The sequence below is a fragment of the Symphodus melops genome, assembly GCF_947650265.1.
Source record: "Symphodus melops genome assembly, chromosome: 9".
Taxonomy (NCBI): domain Eukaryota; kingdom Metazoa; phylum Chordata; class Actinopteri; order Labriformes; family Labridae; genus Symphodus; species Symphodus melops.
Genome location: NC_136699.1, coordinates 17,332,317 through 17,339,245, shown reverse-complemented (window position 1 = coordinate 17,339,245; position 6,929 = coordinate 17,332,317).

Genomic DNA, 6,929 nt, shown 5'->3' with positions numbered 1-6,929 from the left:
ACTCAACTGAACAGGCAAGTGAGACAACAGTACTGCACTGTTTACTACAGCATGAATAGACAATTGGTCTTGACAGAAGGGTTATTTTTACCAACTCTGTTGCAAACATGATATGGAGATAAGAGAATGGAAAACTGTGTTCGGAGAGGACAAAATGGAGAAACGTGCAGGGTGGATGCCTGGGAGGAATGAGATAAATGTCACTAAAACAAAAATAAACTCCATGCACAGTTTGTATCAGGGGATTGTGTTGCCAATCTTTCCAAGGGTGTTAACTTTAAATGCTCGATCACCTTCTTTGACTGCATGTGAAGTTGGCTGACATTAACGATTAAAAAGACAAAACTCAAGGGACAACGCGTCGCCTCAGACAGCACACTTTACAATCTACAACCTTCGTCAGGCCACAGATATAGATCTCTCACTTCAGGACTAAGAGAGCCATGTCCAGCTTTGTGCCTACATTCATCAGGCTCATGAGTGGCTGAATTGTTTATATGTTTTCAACACCAATCTATTAACTTCTCATAACAATTATTTGTGACCTGTTTATCATGGTTTAATACAGCCTCTTGTATGTGTGTGTTTTCTGTTTGTTTGTTGTTGTTTGTGCTGAGCTGTGTGCATACTGATGCTCTTTTACACCACGGAAGTTCCTAACAGATAAATTATGTTATTTGAAGTTGAAGTAGTTGGTTTGTGCTTATTGCTGCAATCGATTGTCGAGATGAGCTTGTTTGCATTGTGAAAGCAGAACATGAGAAACATTAGCATATATGTTATTATGTTTTGGACACCTGAAAAGTCCTGTTTTAACCCTCACCAACCACTTACATTTTCCTCACGTAAAACAATCCAGCTGCTAAGTTGGCCTGTTGTGTTGCACATGCAGGTGTGGCAAAGTAGGTGTAACAGAGCAGAGATTTAGTTTTGTTTTTTTGCCAAAACAAACAGTTGATGAGAGCATTGGGAAAGTTGCAGGCTGTAGTACTGAAACAAGAAAATAAAAACAACAAAAGCTGCACATTCACTTGTCACTTTTTACTTGTTAATGTAAAAGTGTTGAATGGGTCGGTTATAAATTGTTTCAATATACAAAGTTTAATACTTACGAGACGAGTCCTTACAGAAAAAACTATGGTTTAGAAATGAATAGTTTTCTAAGTCTGCTCTGCACCAAATATTTTAGAAATGTTGTCGTTCCGGACATAGACTCCTACTTTGACTCACATCTTCACTGTAATGCGGCTGGAAAATTAAGAATAAAAGCAGAAGAAAGAGAATATTATCTTTGGCTTTCACATTACAAGATGATAACAGACAGACTCTTTTGGAAATAGGGTGTGGGAGCCCATGGAGCTGACTGACTAACCTTGACCAGGAACAGTGTAACCTCATCCTAAGTGTCTACTGTAAGTCTGCTGTGACACACAAAATGCTTCTTTCAGTCTCACAAGGAAACATGTGCAATCAATTACTCCCACCCACTCTGCTATAGGATCCAATAATGACTGTAAAGCAAAGAAGCAATTTACTTTTTATGATGTTGTTTTCCCTGCTTGGCATGCTGTCAATAATGGTTTAATACATTGGTCATATAAGGGGGAAATACAGTTACCACCATTACTCAAATCACTAAATACAATAGCAATGGCATACTTCAGTATTCTCTATATAAGGTGGTATAAAGAGGACTACACACAGTAGTGACAGGAATGTCAACCCTGGACAGTAGCCAGTACCTACACTCACCTCACATTGAAACACAGCAGGGAAAGAAGTGAGTTCATGATGAACCAGGCCCCTCAAACAAAGGCTTGCGGTGTGGTGATGTCACATCCTGGCAGGCCATTATTCTGTTTGATGTGTGGTCTCTGTTGGTGGACGAGGGGGCGAGGTGATACCCCACTGGGATGGACGTAGGTCGGAAGGAGGCCTTCTAATAAGCACAGAAGCAGGAGGATGTTGTGGTTGGTTGTAGTGTGGCCACTCGGTTTACCAGACTTATTTCTTTCTCAGGAATCTGCAGCACTGAGACACGAATGCTCTGCAGCTCTCTTGACCTGAATGTTGGGTCAAAAGCTAAAAACAAAACATAGATACAGAGGGAGTGTTTGACGAGGGAGGGGATCCAGTGACAATAAAAATGTCAGAGAGGAGTCTGTAATTAGTGGGCAGGGACTCCACCCGCATACACACCTGCATTCTGTAACAATCACACCACTGTTTTAGGACAGAGCACTGTATGGGGAGGCAGCTTGTGAGTGTGTCTGTCTGTGTAAGAGATAAAGTGAAAATCAAAACAGGTGGGGTGGACTCAAAAAATTCCTGCGTTGACTGTTCTCATACTTAGATACAGAAATAGAATTTACAAAACAAAAACACTGTGTGGTTGAAAAGGCAAACTGAAAGTCCCGATCTGTTTTCATTATATCAGGTAATCTTGTTGATGCAGCTCAACATATTTCCTCGTGCTCAGGGTGGGAAGCTCATCTGCTGCCATAATGTTGACATGCTTCTCTTTTAAATGTTTCTTGTGTGTACTGTACAAGCACCAATAAGACGCCTTAAACACCATAACTCTGGAATGTGGATATGACATGTGGATGTCAAATTGGGAAGCCCTAAAAGACCTATATTTTTATTGTAGCTTTTGGTCAATGTTTTTATGTGATAGTTATGTCTCTGGTATTTATTTTGAATTATTTGAATTTTTACTCATTTGAATTTATTTTATGGATTTTTTAATAATTTACTGTTCTTATGTTCCTTTTTTAAAATAATGATATATTCATTTGAAGAATGTTATTTTGAAACATTTTCTTTTTTGTTTTAGTCTTCTTTTATTTCTTTTTTTTTATTTTCAGTGTATTTTCTAATGCTTGTCAGTTTTTCCTTTGTGATGCACTTTTGGCTGCATGCTTGTTCCCCTCATAGAAACCTCCAGTAAAATAATGGTAAATGATTAATGGTGTGTTGATACCATATAGCAAAACCACTGCAATTTACATATGCACCGTGTTGATGGAAGATTGGCAATACTGATGTGAGAGACTATTGGTGCACGGTATTGGCTCCATTTTGGCAAGCCATCAGTCACAGCAGAACTTATAATGCCATGTTGCAAAACCAAGCGCACATGACACTTAAAAACTGGTACGCAACAAACAAAACCAGCATACCAGAGCTCCCCAAATCAATCAATCTTAAATAGAATCAATTCATAACAAATATCTCAAGACAAAAAGAGCAGGTCTAGACTTTACTCTTGGTTATGTTATATATGAAGACCATGAGAACAGCATGAAGCAACATTTAGAAAAGTTACAAAGTTATAACACTAGTAATATTGAAAAAAGTATGTGTAGAATAAGCAGCAACTGTCTGACTGATCAGTCTAATATTTCATTAGCAAATACAATGATAATGAAATGGGGAGAAATGCTCATGATCAGAAGTTAAAGTTGAGGAGGGATTCACTTAGATATTAATAATGTGGATAATGGAGAGAGAGAGAGAGAGAGAGAGAGAGAGAGAGAGAGAGAGAGAGAGAGAGAGAGAGAGAGAGAGAGAGCGAGAGAGACAGAGACAGAGACAGAGACAGAGCATAACTAGTTGTTCCATACCTGAGCCAGCCCTAATCTTAAGTTTTATCAGAAAGGAAAGCTTTAAGCCTTGTTCAGAGTGTGTCTGCCTCCCAGACCCTGACTGTTAATCGATTTCGGAGAAGGGTAAGCTTGGTAAGAAAAGGCTCTCCCTCCCTTAGTACATTAAGAGGCTGTAGGTGTTCCAGAGGGGTAAAATAGCACAATTAACGTTACTTAAGATAATGGCCAATGGCATTTTTTTTATTACTGTATTGATACCCTAAGAGGAAATTAGGTGTTACAGATAGGCTGAAATATACTCATGCACAAACGGAACCATGACCAATAAGACCTGTATAAGTCAGAAGAAACCCTTTCAATTCTCTTCATGATTTTACAGGGAGACAGAGCAGAGAAGCCAACGCAAGAGTAACGTGATCCCTTTTCTTAGTTGTAGTCAGCTGCAGCCATTTGGAAAAACTGAAGAGTCTATAGAGACTTACTGGGGCGGCCTGATAAAAGCGAATTATAACAACCTGACCTGGAAATCACAAATACATGAACAGGTTTTCCTGCATCATTTTATAGCATGATACGTCTGAGTTTAGAGAAAAAGTGAAGCTGAAACTAGGCTGTACTCGATATTTGCTTTTAACGGTGGTGCTGGATGACTTGATGTCATCAAGGCATATTAGAAATATGCACGTGTATGGGGCGATTAATTGACATGTGTAGCTGATTGTCATCTGCATAACAATAAATATACTGTTGTGTAAAATGTAACAGCTGTTGCCTCCCACTTGTAATGCCCATCTTTATATAAAATCAAACACTAATATTAGTCCATTGCAGATTTAATGCAAAAGTAATAAGTAAAAGGACTGGGATCATTGTTATGATGCTGTTGTGAAGTTACACAGCATCAAAGGGCAATATTTGACTTCAACACAAAGAGAAAATGAAATCTTCATCTGAAGAACTACAGTACCATAGCTGGTGTTTTCACATGCTCACTTGGCCAAACAGTACATGTGCCAATAGTGGTAGTGGTGCCAATCACAGTGCAAGACCTTGCGCAACATCCTCTCACAGTCCACTGTTAGCTTGATGTGCAGGGACTCTTCCATTTTTTTTACATAAGTGTGAAGTAGTGCTCAGTGTTGCTGCAGTCAAACTTCTAATTCCTTCACACTGAGACTGTGACAGTTTGGTTGGGTTGTGAGAGTGACTCCAACTTATCCAGCTCACAGGCCTAGGATCAGAGGAGGTATCAAAACAACAGCTCCCACAGGGATGTGTCACATTCAGATGGGGGCCCTATTGTCCCCCGACAAAGCTTTGGTGCTATGTCACATTCCCGAAATCCACGCTGGGGAACAGGGGGCTTGAGGAAGGAGTGATATTTTTCACACTGAGACACAAAGCCACAGAGCGTCGGCCTGTGTGACTCACACATGGGGAGGAAAAGGGGCTGAGTAATCACAATAATAAGCACCATCATCCTGCCGTCTCGACAGTTGCTTCTAACCGGGACTCCTCACCCAATCACTACAGTAACACAGAATTAGATCACTCCTCAAGATGAGACAAAAATGTTGAATCAGCTGTGTTGATGCATGTGCTGAGTGTGCTAATCGTAGCGTGCTGTTAATGACCTCCATCTCTCAACTAGTAATGGGACAGATTTTAGCAGGGCTTATCACATGGCTAAGTACGCCAAAGTGGCCCACTGAGGTTTGACTGGTGCAAAACTGGCTGTGTTGATAAAAACAGAACAAATGAATCTGGATATTAGCAGTAGGCAGAGATGAAAATGAGATGTCATCTGTCTGCAGACCAAGTGCTTCCACCATGGACTCAGCCCTTTCTCCCTCTGGTAGAGAGAGTGTGTGTGTGTGTGTGTGTGTGTGTGTGTGTGTGCGTGCGTGTGTGTGTTGGCAGAGGGAGGTCAGGGGCGCGTCTGCCACGAGCTCAGCCTTCGCTCTGAGAGAAGTCATCATCCATGACCTCATCCAAGGAAAAATCCCCCTCTCCTGCCTTTCTCTCCTCCCTCTTCTCTCCTTCAGCGGCTGAGCTTCTGAGCGCTCCCTCTGCATTCCTGCTCTCTGAACAGCTCCCACACTGACTCCAGTCTGTTGCCGGAGAGAAGGAACACACAGAGGAACAGTGGGAAGACGGACAGACGGAGAGAAGCAGAAGGGAAAGTCTTGCTGAGGTCACAGACCCCACTAATAGCCTGTGGGCTGCTCAGGAGGCCTCTTGTGGGGGAATATAAATCTGTATGGGAGGCAGAGAGATGAAGGCAGATGAATGAGAGTTCAAAAGATGGAAAATCATCCCTTCATTTGTTTTTAATTTTTTGGTTTTTGGTCATGGTTGTCCCATCTTACAGTGGGAGGCAGGGAAACTCCCTTGACGGCATGTCAGTTTATTAAAGGGTTATACAAAAAGTCAACAGTTTTTGCAGCAAGGCCTGGTTGGTTCTCCACTTTGGACAACATTGAACTATTTGAACAACTTTTAAATGGATTCATACATTTTGGTGCATGAAGCCATGGCTCTCAGAAGAAGTATTCTGACTTTCCCCAAATAACTAGCACACTAACATGTTTGGTTTTGAGTGAGTTGGTCCTTTTATGTTCCATTGAGAGGAATTATTGGTTATCCCAGAGCTGTTAACGTTTCACTCCAGATGGATCCAAATTATTTTCTCCCAAAAATAACTAAATACAGAGCATAACATCTTTTAGCCAACAAGTAAAAAATTAAACAAGAAATGAAACCAGTAGAAGATGACAAATGTGTACACGCCACTTAGAGAGGACGAAGATCAGAAATCAGACAAGCATCCACGATGCTGTCTAAACCTCTGTCACCATCACAGAGTCTTTGCGCTGCATAGCAGCATTCCTACATTTACCAGACTGATTGTTTAGGGTTTTATTATTGGACAGTAAGATTAGAGCTCCGTGATTACATCTAAACCCATGGCAGGATAAATAGAAAAGGCCCATTCTTGTTTCTGTGATTCTTTGGAGGGACGAGATTCCTCTTCTGCCTGTATATGAAATACAAATATCTCAGGCACGCAGAGGTATTTCTCCTCAAGGGAAATCCCTCAACTCTTTCCTAACAACTCTTTCAAGATCAAACTGGAACAGGGAGATTGCTTAAAGTGTTTGCTTAGGGGATGAGGGATGGTGGCCATGGTGGGGGTGAGGTGTTTTTTTTTTTTTTTTTTCAATTTCAACAGCAGGCGACCACAAAGGAAACACAGAGAAGAAGAATGCCTGTAGCCCACTCCTTGTGGTAACCAGAGCCTGCTGCCGTCTGTGCTGACAT